Genomic DNA, 21,552 nt, shown 5'->3' on the forward strand with positions numbered 1-21,552 from the left:
AAGACGAGCTCGGGAACCATCTCCTCCATGTCCCGGCCAACATTCACCCCTCAGTCAACATACATTTCACTGTACCTCGGTACACGTGACAATAAACAAATCCAGTCCAACATCACAACAACAAAAAAAAATCAGGTTATCTGGTCACATTGGGGCGGCATGTGGCCCAATGGTTAGCACTGCTGCCTCACGGCGCTGAGGACCCGGGTTCAATCCCGGCCCCAGGTCACTGCCCGTATGGAGTTTGCACATTCTCCCCGGGTCTGAATTGGAAAAAAAAATAATTGGGTATTCTAAATTTATGAATAAAAGAAAGATTCTAATTTGGTAACATTGCTGTCAGTGGGATCTTGCTGTGTGCATTTTGGACGTTGCATTTACTACATTAGAACAATGGCTACACTTGCCAAATGTACCTCATTGGCTGTAAACAGCTTTGAGATGGGCCGTGGCCAAAAAATGCGCTATATAAATACAAATCTTTCCTTCATACTGCAGAGTAAGAGACCATTCAGCTCCTGATAGCTCTTTGAGAGACCTGTTCAATTAGTCCAACTCCCCGGAGTGATAGAGAATCATTGGCAGCAACAAATCACCTCATGCCAGCCATCACTATTACTGATCTGGAATTGAACAGAGAAACAGAGAAAACAGGAGCAGAAGCAGGCCATTCGGCCCTTCAAGCCTAAATGGTCTACCCCGTATCCTCAGACTGCACCCCCTGGTTCCGGACACACCCACATCGGGAACATCCATCCGGCAACAAATATATTTTCCTCATTGTTTAGAAATTGCCTTTTCTGCCCCTCCAGATCGCCAGCAGTCCCCACAGCAACCCCGCCCCCCCCACTCACCACCACCCTCAAACCACCCCATTCCCCCCCCCCCCCCCCCCCACCTTCCCAATAGATCTCCCCTTGAATGAGCCTGTGGCTCAACCAGCCACCCAAGGGCAGCACCCCCGACAGCGCGGCACTCTCTCAGTACTGGACTGAACTATCAGCCGGCGCTATGTGGTCTGGTCCTAATGTAGAGTTCACACCACTCCCACTCCGAGGTGAAACAACCTAGTCCTCAACAACCTGCTCAGAAAAGAAAGGCCTGCATTTGTATAGTGCCTGCCATGACCTCAGGCCATCTCAAAGCAATGAAGGACTTGGTGAGGTGTACTCACTCACTGTTGTAATGTAGGACACACAGGGGCCAATTTGCATGTAGAAAGCCCCTTGAGACAGCAATGTGACAATGGCCAGCTTTTGCGATGTTGATTAGGGCAGCACGGTAGCATTGTGGATAGCACAATTGCTTCACAGCTCCAGGATCCCAGGTTCGATTCCCGGCTTGGGTCACTGTGCGGCGTCTGCACGTTCTCCCCGTGTCTGCGTGGGTTTCCTCCGGGTGCTCCGGTTTCCTCCCACGGTCCAAAGATGTGCAGGTTAGATGGATTGGCCGTGATAAACTGCCCTTAGTGTCCAAAATTGCCCTTAGGGGTTACTGGGTTATGGGGATAGTGTGGAGGTGTGCGCTTGGGTAGGGTGCTCTTTCCAAGAGCTGGTGCAGACTTGATGGGCCGAATGGCCTCCTTCTGCATTGTAAATTCTATGATCTATGATTAAAGGATAAATATTGGTCAGGACACTGGGGAGATCTGGCCTGTCCTTCTGTCAGGAAGAGGAGTTGGCTTGGAAAATCACTCATTGAACTGAATCGGTTTGAAGGGCCGAATGGCCTGCCCCTGCCCCCACTTCTTCAAGACTGCGCAATGGGATCTCTTAGGTCCACCTGATAGGGCAGACAGCACCTCGCTTTATTGTTTCACCTGAATAAACGGTACCCCCGGCAGTGCGGCCCTCCCTCGGTACTGCACTGCAGTGTCGGCCCAGCACCGGTGTGTCTGGCAGCACAACGTGCAACCATGGATTGTGAAGGCAAAGGGGGTTGGGGCGATGGAGGTCGAGAGGAACAGGGAGGAGAGGGGAAGGCGGGGGGGGGGGGGGAGAGTGGAGAGGGAGAGGAGGGTCTCCAGCTTCAAAGTCAGCGGAGGGCTCGATCTGCAGCCGTGCTCTGCGGCAGTCCAGGGAGGTCTGTAGCGCGTGAACGGTGCACTGGGCTTTATCTTGCGGGAATTGTTGTTTGGACTCACCGATGATGTTTGTCAGCTGGTGTTTGACTGTGACGTGTGAGAGAGGTAGGAGGGAACTTGAATTAGAGCAGGTCTCAGCTCAATTACACCTCCACTCGAGCAGTGTCCAGGGAACAGGGACACCTCAGGATAACTGCTGACCTGGATATCCTGCCAAAAGAAATAAACAGAACAGATCATGAAGTTTCATAGATTATCATAGAATTTACAGTGCAGAAGGAGGCCATTCGGCCCATCGGGTCTGCACCGGCCCTTTGAAAGAGCACCCTACCCAAGCCCACACCTCCACCCTATCCCCGTAACCCAGTAACCCCACCTAACCTTTTGGACACTAAGGGCAATTTAGCATGGCCAGTCCACCTAACCTGCACATCTTTGGACTGTGGGAGGAAACCGGAGCACCCGGAGGAAATCCACACAGACACGGGGAGAACGTGCAGACTCCGCACAGACAGTGACCCAAGCCGGGAATCAAACCTGGGACCCTGGGAGCTGTGCAGCAACTGTGCTAACCACTGTGATACCGTGCCGTCCTTCCCAAACCTTAAATGCAAAATGCTGGGTTTATTAGGTAAAACACACCACAATGTCTTGCTCTTAATGTTCGGTCACATCCAAATGAAAAGAGCTGCTGAAAACGCAACTGTTCTTACCTACCAACTCTGCCCTGTTTTGAACACAACGTGAAACTCATCCTGACGCAATAGCGCCCTCTGAGGATAAAGCCAAGATATTGCCTCTAAAACCTCCACACAGCAGCCCGTCTGCAGTGTGTGGAAGTAATCGACCTTCAGCAAGTGCTGGCACAGGCTCGATCGGCCGAACGGCCTTCTGTGCTGTCTGATTCTATGAATGGGCTGAGGGGCCACTACAGTGGCTCGTGGCTCCCTGGTTTAAAAAAAGCACAAGAGGAGAAAACAATCCTGGAAATCCTCTGGTCAAGTCATGACCTGAAGTTGGATTTATCTTTCAGCTCCTTGTGCGAGCAGATGGACTGAACTCATCTGACTGGGTCCAAAACACGAAGCAGCTTTCCACTGCAATGAGCCCGGGGGGGGAAAAGAGGATTTTCTCTTTGCGCATTCTGCCAAATACAGATGCCAATAACTTATCGCTCGCCAACTCCAGACTTTGCAAAAGAGCGAGACGGCCAAAAGAGGACAATTAAGGAGGCCAAACGTTCCGAATAATTCATTTTAAAATCAGCCTTTCTAGTCATCTTTTACCCCCGCTTGTCACAGTGCAGCCTCTTCGTCAGCTGTCAAGTCGTTCCAGGCAGTGCGTGGAACGAGAATCCTGTGGCATCGGTAAGATGACAATGGAGTGTTGTGGGTTGTTTCTGTCTCATTACGTAAGGTGTAATGTACTTGTAATTGAAGCAGTTCAGACAAGGGTAGATTCCTCAGGTGTCACCTTATGAGAAAGGTTGGGCATGTTGAGCCAATGCTCATTGGAGCTTAGAAGAATGAGAGGTGAGCTTTTTGGAACATAAGAGAGTCAAGGGTCATGGGCGACACGCAGGCAAGTCTTGTTGAATGGCGGAGCGGGCTTGATGGGCCGACTGTCCTACTTCTGCTCCAATTTCTTACGTTCCTGGGTTATCAATCTATCTAGCGCATGACGGGAACGTGGCTGTAATTCCACCCGCACAATGGGCCGCAGATTGGATTGGGTTTGTTTATTGTCACGTGTACCGAGTTACAGTGAAAAGTATTTTTCTGTGAGCAGCTCTTACAGCTGCATGGAAAGAAAAGAAAATACATAAAAGGGCAACACAAGGCCCACAATGCAAATACATAGACACCGGCATCAGGTGAAGCATACAGGAGTGTCGTATTAATCAGATCAGTCCATTGGAGGGTCGTTGAGGAGTCTGGTAACAGCGGGGAAGAAGCCGTTTTTGAGTCTGTTCGTACGTGTTCTCAGACTTTTTTTTTTTTTAAATTTAGAGTACCCAATTCATTTTTTCCAATTAAGGGGCATTTTAGCGTGGCCAATCCACCTAGCCTGCACATCTTTGGGTTGTGGGGGCGAAACCCACGCAAACACGGGGAGAATGTCCAAACTCCACACGGACAGTGACCCAGAGCCGGGATCGAACCTGGGACCTTGGTGCCGAGAGGCAGCAGGGCTAACCAACTTCGCCACCGTGCTGCCCTGTTCTCAGACTCTTGTATCTCTTGCCCGATGGGAGAAGTTGGAAGAGTGAGTATGCCGGGTGGGAGGGATCTTTGATTTGCTGCCCCGCTTTCCCCAGTCAGCGGGAGGTGTAAATGGAGTCAATGGATGGGAGGCAGGTTCGTGTGATGGACTGGGCGGTGTTCACGACTCTCTGAGGTTTCTTGCGGTCTTGGGCCGAGCAGTTGCCATACCAGGCTGTGATGCAGCCCGATAGGATGCTTTCTATGGTGCATCTGTAGAAGTTGGTAAGAGTCAGTGTGGGCATGCCGAATTTCCTTAGTTCCCTGAGGAAGTATAGGCGCTATTGTGCTTTCTTGCTGGTAGCGACGATGTGGATGGACCAGGACAGATTTTTTGAGATGTGCACCCTTAGGAATTTGAAGCTGCCAACCATCTCCACCTCGACCCCATTGATGCTGACAGGGGTGTGTACAGTACTTTGCTTCCTGAAGTCAATGACCAGCTTCTCAGTTTTGCTGGCATTGAGGGAGAGATTGTTGTTATTACACCACTCCACTAGGTTCTCTATCTCCCTCCTGTATTCTGACTCATCGTTGTTTGAGATGCAACCCACTATGGTCGTATCGTCAGCAAACTTGTAGATGGAGTTGGAACCAAATTTTGCCACGCAGTCGTGTGTGTACAGGAAGTAGAGTAGGGGGGCTAAGTACGCAGCCTTGCGGGGGCCCCAGTATTGAGGACTATCGTGGAGGAGGTGTTGTCGTTTATTCTTACTGATTGTGGTCTATGGGTCTGAAAGTCGAGGATCCAGTTGCAGAGTGAGGAGCCAAGTCCTAGGTTTTGGAGCTTTATATGAGCTTGGCTGGGATTATGGTGTTGAAGGCGGAACTGCAGTCAATAAATAGGAGTCTGATGTAGGAGTCCTTGTTGTCGAGATGCTCTGGGATGAGTGTAGGGCCAGGGAGATGGTGAATGCTGTGGACCAGTTGCGGCGGTAAGCGAATTGCAGTGGATCAAGGCGTTCTGGGAGTATGGAGTTGATGCGCTTCATGACCAACCTCTCGAAGCACTTCATTATGATTGATATCAGGGCCACCGGGCGGTAGTCATTGGGGCACGTATCCTGGTTCTTCTTTGGCACCAGTATGATGGTGGTCTTCTTGAAGCAGGTGAGGACCTCAGAGTCTGCAAACACATTTTTATGTCATTTCTCTCTGCGCTATTTTAATGGAAGGGTTTACCCATTTAAAACAAACAAGATTAAACCTTTGCTAAAACAGTTCATGCCAGTGCGCACTGCTGCCTCACGGTGCCGAGGACCCTGGTTCGATCCCGGCCCCAGGTCACTGTCCATGTGGAGTTTGCACATTCTCCCCGTGTCTAACCCCCACAACCGAAAGATGTGCAGGGTCGGTGAATTGGCCACGCTAAATTGCCCCTTAATTGGAAAAAAAAATTTTGACGATCATGTCTGACAATCCCCCATTCGGATTCCCCTTCACAGGCAAAATATAGCTTGATGTACCCATTCACAGGCAAAATTATAGAAAGTTATCTTTGGACTGCATGTGTGAGTGAGAGTGTGTGTGAGTGTGTGTGCGAGTATATGTGCTGGTGTGCGGGTGTGTGCATGCGTGCAAGAGTATGTGAGAGAGTTTGTGTGTGTCTGTGAGTGAGAGAACATGTGTGAGTGTTTGTGCGAGAGTGTGTGTGCATGGAAGAGTGTGAGTGTGTGTGTGTGAATGTGAGAGTGTGCGTGTGCTAGTGCATCTGTGATGATAACTGGGTTCTCTGCGCAGTGGGTTAGCCCTGCAGCCTCACGGCGCCGAGGTCCCAGGTTCGATCCCGGCCCTGGGTCACTGTCCCTGTGGAGTTTGCACATTCTCCCAGTGTTTGCGTGGGTTTCGCTCCCACAACCCAAAGATGTGCAGGTTAGGTGGATTGACCACGCTAAATTGCCCCTTAATTGGAAAAAATGAATTGGATACACTAAATTTTAAAAAATAAATAACTGGGTTCTCTGCATTCCTCTATCAAATGACCTCTTCTGCATCACCCACTTCCTTTACTTCACCACTGACAGCCGTGCCTCAAGGGCCTCCAACTCGAAACTCCCCTCCCTAAGCCTTCCCACCAGTCTCGCTCTCTCTCTTTTCTCCAGGTCCTCAAAATCTACCCCTTTAACCAAGCTTTCTGTGCAGTCAAGTACATTTTTCCTCAGGTACCCCTCCGGAACAGCACTGTGGGTGTACCTGCACCACATGGACTGCAACGGTTCAAGATGGAGGCTCACCTCCGCCTTCTCAACGACAATTAGGGATGGGCAATAAATGTTGACCTAGCCAGCGACGCCCACATCCCGTGAATAAATTAGAACAAACAATCCCCGCACCCCACTCCGCCCTCTAGTCCTAGTTCCACTGATTGGCCTAAGAGTAGGGTGCACTTTTCAAGCGCCGGTGCAGACCCGATGGGCCGAATGACCTCCTTCTGCACTGTAAATTCTATGATTCTCTGACTCTTATCTGAACAGTTTGCTGAGAGTTGTTAAATATTTTGTCTAAATCCTTCCAGCTGTTTTTAAACATGTGTTAACGCGGGCACTGATACGTGGCCATGTCTGATATCATTTTACTGCAGATGTCGTGTTGTCTATTGACCTTTAGTTGCACCCTTCCTCGTGTTTTCTTCTGCGATGAAGTTATGATTTGCTTATTCTCAACATGACGGAGTGTGACAGCAGAGTGTAGCTGCATCGTTGCTGTGGATTTGCTTTTCAATGCCTTTGTCCCGGGTGTCCGAGCTCCAGTGTTCCAAATAACAAAGCAAAGAGTTCCCTTGACTTACTGTGCACTGCCGAAAAGTGAGCCATGTTACCCTGAAGATTTTTATCTTGCATTCATTAGGACAAAGAAAAGAACATTGAATTTCAAACCATCATAATAATTTATACTGTAAATATAAACAGAGTGTAAGTTGTATAATACATTGAAATATTGTATATATAGCATGATTGTATTATTGTATGCACAAAGTATAAATATATTTAATACATAGTATCAATGTATAATTTGCCGTGATTGTTTGAAATTTGGTATTCTTGTGTTTGACCTGATGAGTGCTAGATGAAAAGCTTCGGCAAGATGTCTCTCTTTTCAGCAATAGGTGACTGCTACCTTGCTGTGTCATCCAGCAATCCAAACAGCAAACTGAGCATTTCTAGGTTTTGTAACAGTCTCGCCTCCGAGTCGGGACTTCATGGGTTCAAATCCCGCTACCGAGACTTCAGAATCTAGTCTGACAGTTCACTCAGCGCAAAGTTGAGGGACTGCTGCGTTGTTCGAGATTTAAACCGGGGGGGGGGGGGGAGATGGCCCTGTCTGCCCACTCAGATGGGGCCCTGTCTGCTCTCTCAGATGGACGTACAAAACCTCCCGATACTATTTCAAAGAAGTTCAGGGATGTTCTCCCTGATTTCAAGCCAATATTTATCCCTCGCCCAACATCACTGAAACAGATAATCTCATCATGCCCTCATTGGTGCTTGCGGGATCTTGCTGTGCACACATTGGCTGCCGTGTTTCCTACATTGCAATGGTGACTAGTACAGAAGTACTTCAATGGCTGTAATGTGCTTTGGGATATCCTGAGTTCAGGAAAAGAGCAATAGAATTTAGAATCTTTCCCTCTTCTCTCTTCTTTTGTACATCTTGGCCAAAGGCTGCAAATTCCATTTGATGTTAGTGTTTGAAAGCGAGTCCCTCAGGCAGGACTAGCTGCACATCGGCGCTCTGGTATTTGTGGTGACATGCCTGTAAGCAATATCATAGATGGCTGGTGGTGTGACCTCCAACCAGTAGGCGGTGGTAAAGACACACCATGGTGTCTCAGGACAGTGGTCATGTGACAAGGCACTCCAATATAAGTGGGGGCACATCTGGCCATCAGCAGATGGTTGTAAGACATATAGGTGAACAGTCGTGCTAGGTGTAGTTCCAGAGGAGTACAAAGAAACTTCATGAGCAACTCATCATTACGATGCGACTTTGACATTAAAACATAATCCAACCCCTCAGTCGGTTTGCTTTGCACAAGCTGATCGCGCAGCTGAAAGGCGGCGATCGGCCGGGACTGTCGGTATATTTTTATGGGCCAGGGAAAACTCCAAAGTATATCATGGAGTTCACCTGACCCATGACCTTTAAGAGATTTTGGTTATGGGGAGCACAAGGGTCCACTCTCCAGGTGTTATGCAACAGAGACCTTAAAAGCATTTTTAAAACAAAACAATGTTTATTCTACGAACCCAGTTAACATTTTATAAACACACATCTTATCAATCACCAACACACGTAACCCCAAAGATACAATACTCTATAGGTAACCCTTAATACCTTTCCCACCAAAATCCATAAGTCAAACCCTTGTTTAACAAAGACAGCAGGTTTAAAGTCTCTGCAGAAACAGGTATCACTTTGAAATCATCAAGTGAGCTGAAGACATTCTTTAGCTTGTAGAGAGAGAGATCATAAGACCATAAGGCCATAAGACCTAGGAGCGGAAGTAAGGCCATTCGGCCCATCGAGTCCACTCCACCATTCAATCATGGCTGATTTCAACTCCATTTACCCGCTCTCTCTCCATAGCCCTTAATTCCTCGAGAAATCAGGAATTTATCAACTTCTGTCTTAAAGACACTCAACGTCCCGGCCTCCACCGCCCTCTGTGGCAATGAATTCCACAGACCCACCACTCTCTGGCTGAAGAAATTTCTCCTCGTCTCTGTTCTAAAGTGACTCCCTTTTATTCTAAGGCTGTGCCCCCGGGTCCTAGTCTCCCCTGCTAATGGAAACAACTTCCCTACATCCACCCTATCTAAGCCATTCATTATCTTGTAAGTTTCTATTAGATCTCCCCTCAACCTCCTAAACTCCAATGAATATAATCCCAGGATCCTCGGACGTTCATCGTATGTTAGGCCTACCATTCCTGGGATCATCCGTGTGAATCTCCGCTGGACCCACTCCAGTGCCAGTATGTCCTTCCTGAGGTGTGGGGCCCAAAATTGCTCACAGTATTCTAAATGGGGCCTAACTAATGCTTTATAAAGCTTCAGAAGTACATCCCTGCTTTTATATTCCAAGCCTCTTGAGATGAATGACAACATTGCATTTGCTTTCTTAATTACGGACTCAACCTGCAAGTTTACCTTTAGAGAATCCTGGACTAGGACTCCCAAGTCCCTTTGCACTTCAGCATTATGAATTTTGTCACCGTTTAGAAAATAGTCCATGCCTCTATTCTTTTTTCCAAAGTGCAAGACCTCACACTTGCCCACGTTGAATTTCATCAGCCATTTCTTGGACCACTGTCCTAAACTGTCTAAATCTTTCTGCAGCCTCCCCACCTCCTCCATACTACCTGCCCCTCCACCTATCTTTGTATCATCGGCAAACTTAGCCAGAATGCCCCCAGTCCCGTCATCTAGATCGTTAACATATAAAGAGAACAGCTGTGGCCCCAACACTGAACCTTGCGGGACACCACTCGTCACCGGTTGCCATTCCGAAAAATAACCTTTTATCCCAACTCTCTGCCTTCTGCCTGACAGCCAATCGTCAATCCATGTTAGTACCTTGCCTCGAATACCATGGGCCCTTATTTTACTCAGCAGTCTCCCGTGAGGCACCTTATCAGAACACCTTCTTGCTTTGACTGCAGCTCTCCAACACTGAAAACAAAAACAAAACCAAAGCCACAAAGCAGCTTTTCAGCTCAAAACTAAAGTAAAAGACAGAAAGATAGCCCAGCTCCACCCACACACTGACATCACTGCAGCTATTTGATAAACACCCATTTCTTAAAGGTATATCCACATGACAATATTACAGAACAAAACAGATGGAGACTATCGGTGAGTGTGAACTTGATTTCTCCTTGGACGACAGGTACGTGTTACTGTTTTATATTGTAGACATAGCCATTGAGTCCATCATAGGAGCAGATTCATGTTAATCCCTGAATTTAGTTGAGCGACTGTGTGTCTCAGAAGACGGCTGGCCAGCTGAATACACCCAAGCGCCAGAAAACAAAGCGCTCCAACATTCCATTGAGGCCGCAGAAGTGGGCAAGGTCACACAACCCAGTGTCGGCCCCTCAGTATTCGCCTGAAGCTCCAAAGTCCCCTGAGCACCGGGTGAAGACCACCACAGAACCAGAGGCTGCCACGCCTGAGGCTGGGAGAGCTAACTCATCCCACTAACAAACCAGAAACAGTCACAAAGCGGAGCAGCAAACAGCGCCGTGGCAGGAAGCGCAAAAGAAAGAGGTTGGTGACACAAGCGTGGCAATCATGGGCACGGGCCCTCGAAAGGCGCGGAGCAATAGGAGAAGGAGCAACAGGCCGGCATGTAAACCAGTCTTCGAAGAGACTGGCAACAGCCCAAGTGATCACAAAGGTGATCCCGTGAGGGAGGCACACTGACCTGTGCGAAAGAGATGCCCACTGGCCCGGCATATCATGGTTCTGGACATCATGGTTAAACTTATTCACATTGTCAAACGTATCATGAATGTATAAGGTTAAAAGATCAATGATGGTTTTAAACAAATGTAATGTTTCCTTAGGAAGGGGGATTTGGTGATATGCCTGTAAGCATTTTAATAGATGGCTGGTGGTGCGACCTCCAACCAGCAGGTGGCGGTACAGACACACCATGCGGTCTCAGGACAGTGGTCATGTGACAAGGCACTCCAATGTAAGTGGGGGCACATCCGGCCATCAGCAGATGGTTGTAAGACATACAGGTGAACAGTCGTGCTAGGTGTAGTTCCAGAGGAGTACAGAAGAACTCCTTGATAACTTGCTCTGTAACAGATCGCTATCTTACCAGGTGTGATTCAATAAAGATCCCGGTTTGGACAAGTCAAGTCATTCCGTAGATTCCTCGCTGGACATCGAACACCAAACACAACGGTATTGATATCCCAGGCAGACACTTTGAGATTGATGTCACGGTACGGTGTTGCTGACATCACAGGTTAGGCCTCCGCTGCAATAGTATGTCCAGTTCTGGGCAGCATGTACCCAGGAGCATGTGGAGCCTTGGAGAGGATGTAGAGGAGATTTGCTAGAAAGGCCATGTGACGAGATTGGAGAAACTGGGCTTCTCCTTTGGGCAGAGAAGGACAACAGGAGATTGGATTGAGGCTTTCAAAACCTTGAAGGGTTTTGGCAGAGTAAAAAAAGCAAAACTGATTGTCATGATATTCAGATAAACATCATGGTGCAAACACACATACACACAGATGGACAGATCAACGGACCAATCAATACACACGCAACATCACAGCCAATCACAAGCAAGAGCAGACACACTATAAAACGGGGAACACAACACTTCCCGCTCATTCCAGCAGGAGACAGCTCAGGGCACAGAGCTCACAGCGTGCCACTCAGACATACACCATGTGCTGAGTGCCTCTCCAAGATAGTGTTAGGGCTGGGTCCACAGGTTAGAGGGCAATGACGAACCACAGTAACCAGTTTACAAATGTTAATAATTGTTAGTAATAAAACTGAGTTGTACCTTCCGCAACCGTGTTGGTTCGTCTGTGTAGCAGAGCACCCAACACGACACTGATCATTCAAAATTAGGAGCAGTAGGAGGCCATTTGTGCCCTCTAGCCTGCTCCGCCATTCAGTAAGATCAGGGCTGATTTTATTGTGGTTTTAACTTCACTTTCCTGCCTGCCCCCACCCACCCCCCCTCCCCCCCACCCCCCCACCCCCACCCCCCACCCCCCCCCACCCCACCCCATAACCCTTCAAGTCCCTGGTCGGTTAAAAACCTCTCTAACTCAGCCTCGACCCAGACGCCCCCCGCTATCTCAGGGTGCAAATTCATAGAATTTACAGTGCAGAAGGAGGCCATTCGGCCCATCGTGTCAGCACCGATCCTTGGAAAGAGCATCCTACCCAAGCCCACACCTCCACCCTATCCCCGTAACCCCACCCAACCCAACCTCTTTGGACACTAAGGGCAATTTAGCATGGCCAATCCACCTCACCTGCACATCTTTGGACTGTGGGAGGAAACCGGAGCACCCGGAGGAAACCCACGCAGACACAGGGAGAAAGTGCAGACTCCGCACAGCGGTGACCCAAGCCGGGAATCGAACCTGGGACCCTGGAGCTGTGAAACAACTGTGCTAACCACTGTGCTGCCCACAAATTCCAAAGACCAATGACCCTTTGAGGTTCCTCTTCATCCCATTCTTAAGTGAGAGATCTCTTATTTTCAAACTGTACGGCTGGTTTTAGATTCCCGCATGAGGCAAAACGTCCTCTTAACATCTACCCTGTCAAGACCCTTCAGGATCTTTTCTGTTTCAATACGATCACTTCTCATTTTAATGAGCTTCAATAAAATAGGCCCAACCTGCTCGATCTTGCCTCATGGGACAACCCTTTCATCGCAGTGAAACAGTTCCCAGGGCAGATAGATGGGAAGCCAGAAGACATAGATTGGTGGAAGAACAAGAGGCGACATGAGAACACTGTTGTCTTTTTTTACAGTGTGACCTGGAAAAGGCGGCTTGAAGCAATGGTGAGAGCAAGTTCAATAAGTGCCATGTTTTACAACGACAGGCTAGCGGGTAGCTTTACCTTCAATCATGCTCAGCCCTCTCGCCTCTGTGCCCGAAGGTCGTGAGTTCATGTCCCAGTCCAGAGAATTGAGTGAATATAATTTGGGCCAATGGCAGCCCTGAGAAGGTGCTGCACTGTTGACAGTGCTGGCGTGTCCTGAAAGCGGCAGACGTCCTGGCCAACGTTTATCACTCAACATCAACAAAACAGCTCTCCTGCTCAGTTACTTTGCTGTTATTTGTGGGAGCTTGCTGTGCTCCAATCGGCTGCTGCATTTCCTACAACAACACGTTATTTCTTCACGAGATGTGGGTAGCACTGGCTAGGGGCAGCGTTTGGTGCCCGTTCCTAATTGCCCTCGACAGCGAAGAGTCACCTTGCTGTGAGTCTGGACAGACGTGGAGGTCAGACCTAGGTAAGAATGGCAGATTTCCTTCTCGAAAGGAACATTAGTGAAGCAGATGGGCTCTCATGATAATGCACACAATGGTTTCACGGTCTCCACTACTGAGATTAGCTTTCGATTCCAGTTTTACGCACTGAATTTAAACTGGGCGGTGGCACAGTGGTTGGCACTGCTGCCTCACAGCGGCAGGGACCCGGGTTCACTTCCAGCCGCGAGTAACTGTCTGTGTGGAGTCTGTATGTTCCCCCCCCGTGTCTGTGTGGGTTTCCTCCGGCTGCTCCGGTTTCCCCCCACAGTCTAAAGATGTGCAGGTTAGGTAGATTGGCCATGATAAATTGCCCCTTAGTGTCCAGGGATGTGCCGGTTAGCTACAGGGTTATAGGAATAGGGTGGGGAAGCGAGCTTGGGTGGTGTACTCTTTCAGATGGGTCGGTGCTGTCTCGATGGGCCGAATGGCATCCTTCTGCTCTGTAGGGATTCTAAGATCCTGTGACGGGATTTGAACCTGTGTTGCAGGGAATTAAACTGGGCCTCAGGATTACTAATCCAGTGACACTACCACCTCCTCCTAGACTTTTTAATTTACTTTTTTTAAATATAAATTTGGAGTACCCAATTATTTTTTTCCAACTAAGGGACAATTTAGCGTGGCCAATCCACCTAACCTGCACACCTTTGGGTAGTGGGAGTGAGACCCACACAGACACGGGGAGAAAGTGCAAACTCCACACGGCAGTGATCGAACCCGGGTCCTCAGCGCCATAGGCAGCAGTGCTAACCACTGCGCCACCGTGCCCCCTTCGCTATCCACATTCTAAAAGCAAACGCAAATTCTTTCTTTGAAGAAACAGCCGGACATTCCATTATTTTTAAGGGACAGTATCATGTTCATGGAGGTTGAGGTACAAACACCATTGCTGAAGGTAGCACGAAATGCAATGAGGCTGCTTCATGGAAAATCTTAGTCAGGAGCCTAGAGAATCCTCGCAACCTGCCAGAGCTCAGTGGAAAACAATGATTCTTCAGTGCCGCGAGGGAAATCCAGTGGTTTGGATAATTATGGTTCAGATTTATAAACCTTCTTGGCAAAGCCGTCCGTTTTCCATCGCTGTACCGAGTGGGTGTTCTAAACGGGCGTATATTTTGACTCGCATTTGATCTCTGGGTGCTTTTTTTTTAGTATGCTCCTGATATTTTAATACAATGGGGTTTCTTTCCCTCTCTGAGCCTTTGTTTTAGTGAGCATATTCTCGCCAAATTCCTAAATGTACAGCACCGAGACACAAATCGTCAACCTGTCTCTTCTTAAAGTGGGTAACCGACATGTCAAAATGTCGCCATGGGGGAGGCGGGGGTGAGACGGGAGCTGGGGGGGAGGGGGGGCCTAACTACTCCACCACAGATAGAAGAGCGAACTGTCTTCATCATCAAAATCGGAACGTGCGCTCATTAATCCCAAAGTGAAACACACAGCAGCTATCACAATCTTCCTTCTCTTTAATGTTCACGTCCCCCCCCCTCCCCCGATAATGGGCAGCTGGTGAGTGTACAACCCAAGCTAGTTTGGAGAGACAAGGGCGGCACTGTGGCGCAGTGGTTAGCACTGCTGCCTCACGCCCCTGAGGACCCAGGTTCGATCCCGGCCCCGGGTCACTCTACATGTGGAGTTTGCACATTCTCCCTGTGTCTGCGTGGGTCTCACCCCCACAACCACAGATGTGAAGATTAGGTGGATTGGTGACGCTAAATTGCCCCTTAGTTGAAAAAAAATAATTGGGTACTCTTAAAAAAAAATTTTTTTAAATAATTTGGAGAGGCAGCTCGTAAATGCATGGTCATGAACAACAACTTGCATTTATATAGCACCTTTAATGTAGTGAACCATCTCAACGTGCTTTGCAGGAGCGTAACCGGACAAATATTTCCCACTGAGCCACCCAAGGGGATGTTACGGCAGGTGAGCAAAGCTTCAGTCAGAGAAGGTGCGTTTTCAAGAAGGATAAAGAGATAGAGGGATGGGGAGGTTCAGGGGGCGGGGTGGGCGGCGGACTCCTCAGCTTCGGGCCCCGGCATCAGAAGGCACCGCCACCAATGGTGAAGCCATGGAAAGCGAGAAGGCGCAAAAGGACAGAATCAGAGGAATGCAGAGATCTAGGTGGGCTGGAGGGCTGGAGGATGATCCAGAGATAGGGAGAGTCAAGGTGAGATTTGAACAGGAGGATGAGAATTTCAGATTTGGGGGACCAGAGGCCAATGCATGTCAGCGAGTACCATGATGGGGTGGTGGTGGGGATTTGTTATTACAATCCAGAGCCAGACCCCAACTGTTGCCAGGATTCCGGGCAGAAACCTCAATATTTTATTTAATTCGTAAGACTGTGAGAAAAGGATACTTCACTCCAGGAATGATTCCACGCACAAATAGGGATTTGATATATGAAAACAAACTTTATTACTAATGCAGGATTAAACTTTAACATCATGCAAAAAAATAGCTTACAATTACCGGTTAAACAATGTTCACCAATGATAATGAAACACTAAATCCTAACCGTTATCTTTGATCTCCGCTCAAGCAAAACCCACCTCAGGTCAAAATCCACTTTTAAATACTGTTAGTCAACACAGGAATACTTGCTGTAAAGCTATGTCTTGGATAAACCGCTTTGAGAGAGAAAGACCCTTCAGGAAACAGCTTGCAGATTCTTGTCTGTGTCAGACCATTGTGTAACCTGCCAGCCTTTTCAGAAACTGCTGTTCTGTTCGCAGAACGTAACTGTTTGAGAGAAATTGCTCGTCTGTTTACGTCCCAATCTTTAACTGAGCCGAAGCCCAAAACTGAAATTCAACACCTGACTGCTTCAACTCCTAGCTTCTCCTATTAACTACATCATCTTACTAAGGCCAAACACAATGGGCGGGATTCTCATTTTCGGGTTTGGCACGTCCCTGCCGGCATTGGGATCCTCTGTCCTGGAAACTGGCCGATGCGGTTTCGCATTGTGGCCACCCCACGCCGTCGGGAAACCCGTAGGCATGAGTGCGCTGCCGGTGAAGTGGAGGATCCCGCCGACGGAGAATCCCGTCCAACATCTCTAATTATCTACACGCCAGGGAACCTTCTTAATATAAACCAAATTCCATTATCCTTACTTTTATGATGCTTTAATTATTCTTTTTATAGCCAAAGTGCCCGACTTTAAAAACATTACTGCAGCAGTCAGATGCACACTCACCCAGGCGTTTAACCCTTTAACCAAATGCATAAAGTACACAGGGCTGGATTCTCCGATTTGAAGACTAAGTGCTGACGTCGGCATGGGAACAGTGCCGTTTTACGCCAGAAAAAATAGCGCAAAAGCTGCACCGATCCTCCATCTGGTGGGGGCCTAGCGGGCACGCAGCGTAAAGCCCCCCGCTTTACCTGCGGATACGGCCGGAGAATTCCCGGGTCCATGGCCGCGCATGCGCATGGTGGCGGCCTGCAGCGGCCGCGCCGTGCATGGAGCAGGCCTGCCAAAAACTGCCCCCCTTTGACCAGACTCGCCACCCCTGGACCAACCCCCACCAGTGCCCTCAGCCCTCGCCAAAGCCCCCCCTGCCCGCGGAACAGCTCCCCCCCGTCCCCGTCCCCCTCCCCGACTGTGGCGGCGCTGGCTTCAGCCCGCAGCCGACACGCCGGGTTTACAAAAGAAAAGGGATACGTGTTCCACGCCGTCGGGAACTCGGCCCATCGGGGGAGGGCCTCAGGTGACGTCATGAGGCCGTCCCGACGGCGTGCTGCGTACACCGCGAGAACGCTGTTTTTTTTTCGCCGCAAACTGTGATTCTACGTCCAATTGCCGAACGTGATTTCGTCGCCGGAGACTAGACAATCCCGCCCATGACATCTGTCATGTGAGAGTACCTTTAAGACATGGATGTTTAAGCAATGTACCTTTAAGAAAACAGTGATGTCAGAGAGTGGGTGGAGCTGGGCTTTAGGTCAGCCATTTTGCAGGTTTTGTTTGAAAAGCAGCTTGTGAGTGTCTGTGTTTGCAGTGAGCTGGATCTCTGCCATGAAAGACTATCTCTGGATCATTTGGGTGATTTAAACTCATAATAGTAAAGCTTTTAACCTGATGTGATTCTGTTTAAAGGTGTTAAGTCTCTTGGAAGTTTGAAGGAACATTTTAAGGAATTATTTACTGTTGCAATATTTTCTGAGTTATCTTTGAAGTAAGGGATGTTAAGAGATCCAATGTTTATTTAAGATGTTAAGTTGAGTTCATGGAATAAACAGTGTTTTGTGTTTAAAAACCCACGTGTCCATAATTGTAATCCCACACCTAAGGAACAAGCCGTGCGCTAGGAAAAGCAACAAATACATTAAAGGGCGAGGTTGGTTGAACTCCATGATACATTTTGGGGTTCTGAAAACGCCTCGCCCATAACACATCCGAAATTCTTACATTCATTGCAGGCAGTGGGCAGGAGGAGGAGGGGGTTGAACAGGACTTGTTGCAAATTAACCTGCTCATTGGATATCAGAGTAAATCTGAAGTTGTACAATGTATGATTCTGGTCACCACACACTGAAAGCATACGTGGACGTTATGGGAGATTACATTGAGGAAGAACATGAATTATTCTTGGAAGAGAGAACATTAAGGGGAGAGTTGATAGAGATGTTCAAAATCGTGAAAGGCCTTAATGGAGTAAATAAGGAGAAACTGTTTCAAAGGGAAGAAGGTTTAATAAAGGTGAAGGGAGTCAGACGAGGAACACAAAAAAAGTGTTTACTTATAATACGTACCATTTACAAAGGGGCCCGGTTGACCCTCACCAGGCCCTCTCTCTCTCAGAGAGTTCCTGTCTAGCCAACCTTGTGTACTAATAATAATATTAATAATATTAATGATCACTTATTATCACAAGTAGGCTTCAATGAAGTTACTGTACAACATGGTTTCAGCCCCGTAGTTAGCAGGAGACTCATGCTCCTCGAACCACACAGGGAAAACAATCAGTCCAGCCCCGTGTGTTCCATGCAGGTTATTATAGAAGGGTCAATGACCAGAAGATTTAAAGTAACTGGGTAAAGAACACAGGGCAACATGGGGAATAAAAATTACGGGGGGTAAGTAGGAATAACTATCTGAAAGGGCAGTGGAGGCAGATTCAAAAGGGCATTGGTTATATTTTTGACGTTTTCTAAAAGTTGGAAGTCTAGGTTGAAAGAACAGGTGAGTGGGGTTAATTGGCTGATTCTACAGAAGAGACACGATGCACCGAATGGCCTCCTTCGGTGCTGGACCATTCTACCATTAGCTCAACAGATTCCGAGTGTAAGTGTCTACAGTGTCCACAAGTTCGCGCCCTCTTTAAATCGAAAATGATTAAAGGGAAAGAGTCCTTACTGAAGAGCATTGAAAATGTTAAGTGGCTCAGATAAGGCTAGTCTTGAATATTATTTTAAATATTCCCGTAACAGCCTCCCCGAACAGGTGCCGGAATGTGGCGACTAGGGGCTTTTCACAGTAACTTCATTTGAAGCCTACTTGTGACAATAAGCGATTTTCATTTCAAGTCAGGCAGAGGGTCATAAATATCGAATAAAATTAAATAAACTTGTACCAGAAGGAACATGAGAATGAGTCACTGCTCTGCTGTGTTCTTATGCTGTTTTCTTTTGCCTAGAATCAAATTATTTATACCACAGTCTGTTCCCATGTACAGAAAGACTTGGGCAATATACAGGCTTGGACTGACAAATGGCAAGTTACATTCACTCCACTGAAATGCCAGGCCATGATCATCTCCAATAAGAGAGAATCAAATCATCGCCCATTGACATGCAATGGCATTACTTCAATAAAGAGCGCGGAGAGAGAGAAGGCTAGACTTCAATAAGGAGCGCGGAGAGAGAGAGAGAGGGCGAGACTTCAATAAAGACCGCAGAGAGAGAGAGGGCGAGACTTCAATAAAGAGAACGGAGAGAGAGAGAGGGCGAGACTTCAGTAAAGAGAGCGGAGAGAGAGAGAGGGCGAGACTTCAGTAAAGAGAGCGGAGAGAGAGAGAGGGCGAGACTTCAATAAAGAAAGCGGAGAGAGAGAGGGCAAGACTTCAATAAAGAGCGCGGAGAGAGAGAGAGAGGGCGAGACTTCAATAAAGAGCACAGAGAGAGAGGGCGAGACTTCAATAAAGAACGTGGAGAGAGAGAGAGGGCGAGACTTCAGTAAAGAGAGCGGAGAGAGAGAGGATCAGACTTCAATAAAGAGCGTGAAGAGAGAGAGAGGGCGAGACTTCAGTAAAGAGAGCGGAGAGAGAGAGAGAGGGCGAGACTTCAGTAAAGAGAGCGGAGAGAGAGAGAGGGCGAGACGTCAGTAAAGAGCGCGGAGAGAGAGAGGGCGAGACTTCAGTAAAGAGCGCGGAGAGAGAGAGGGTGAGACGTCAGTAAGGAGCGCGGAGAGACAGGGTTAGGGTTAGGGACACCGCTATCGGGTAAGACAGCTGTTTGTTTGTTTCAAAATTGAAAAAAACCCGGTAAAGTGACGTCACACGAAACTGACCTGATTGGCTGAAAGGCAGACTGGGCTAAATTTGAATATCTGGAGTTACTGATTTAAATACTAGTTTTGATTTGACTTAGATTACCATTTTTAAGTTGATTTGAATTACTATTTTTAAGTTGATTTAAATAACTTTTTAATTTTTAATTGAATAACAATTTTTAATTTGTTGTCAGATCATGAAGGATAAATACTTCGTTTTTTTAAAAATCTAATTGAATAGTATAGGGGGATTGGATTTAATCTGACACAAAAACATCTTTCTAAAGTTTAATTTCAAAGGTTTAATTTGAAGGAATAATTCATGGCAGGACTGCTCCAAGGCGGGTCTGCTCCTATTGCTCCATGTGGCAAGCTGGGGACAGTTCCAGTCCCCAGAGTCAGCATGTGTGCAGGAAGTGTCTCCTGTTGCAGCTCCTGGAAACTCGAGTTTCAGAGCTGGGGCGGCGGCTTGAGACACTGTGGAGCATCCGTGAGTCGGAGAGCATCGTGGATAGCACGTGTAGAGAGGTGGTCACACCGCAGGCTCAGACTCCACAGGCAGGAAGGGAATGAGAGACCACCAGACAGAGCAAGAGAGCGAGGCAGGTAGTGCAAGAATCTCCTGTGGCCATTCCCCTGCAGAATAGATACACCGCTTTGGATACTGTTGAGGGGAATGGCCTCTCAGGGGAAAACAGCAACAGCCAAACCCGTGGCACCATGGTTGGTTCTGTTGCAGAGGGGAGGGGTGATAAGTGTGACAGTGCAATAGTTATAGGGGATTCAATTGTAAGGGGAATAGACAGGCGTTTCTGTGGCCACAAACGAGACTCCAGGATGGTATGTTGCCTGCCTGGTGCTAGGGTCAAGGATGTCTCTGAGCGGGTACAGGACATTCTGGAGTGGGAGGGTGAACAGCCAGTGGTCATGGTGCACATCGGTACAAATGACACTGGTTAAAAAAAGGGATGAGGTCCTAAAGGCAGAATACAGGGAGCTAGGGAGGAAGTTAAGAAATCGGACCTCAAAGGTAATAATCTCAGGATTACCATCGGTGCCACGTGCTAGTCAGAGCAGAATTGACAGGATATATAGGATGAATACGTGGCTGAAGAGATGGTGTCAGGGGGAGGGTTTCAGATTCCTGGGGCATTGGGACCGGTTCTGGGGGAGGGGGGACCTGCACAAACTGGACGGTTTACACCTGGGCAGGACTGGGACTGATGTCCTAGGGGGGGCTATTTGCTAGAGCGGTTGAGGAGGGTTTGAACTAAAATGCCAGGGGGATGGGAACAGACACAAGGAGTCAGAGAAAGAGCGAGCAAGGACAAAAGCGAAAGGTAGAAAAGTGAATGAGAAAAGTGACCGGTGGAGAAACCAAGGGCAACATTCAAACAGGGCAGCAGAGAAAAATATTGGGAGCAAGACAAGCATTGTGAAAAAGACAAACTTAAAGGCTCTGTGCCTTAATACACAGAGCATTTGCAATAAAGTGGATGAACTAATCATGCAGATCGATATAAATGGGTTTGATATAATTGGGATTACGGAGACGTGGCTGCAGGGTGAACAGGGATGGGAACTGAATGTCCCAGGGTATTCAGTATTTAGGAAGGACAGGCGTAAAAGAAAAGGTGGTGGCGTGGCACTGCTGGTTAAAGAGGAAATTAACACAATA

The sequence above is a fragment of the Scyliorhinus torazame genome, chromosome 1 (genome assembly GCF_047496885.1).
Source record: "Scyliorhinus torazame isolate Kashiwa2021f chromosome 1, sScyTor2.1, whole genome shotgun sequence".
Lineage (NCBI taxonomy): Eukaryota > Metazoa > Chordata > Chondrichthyes > Carcharhiniformes > Scyliorhinidae > Scyliorhinus > Scyliorhinus torazame.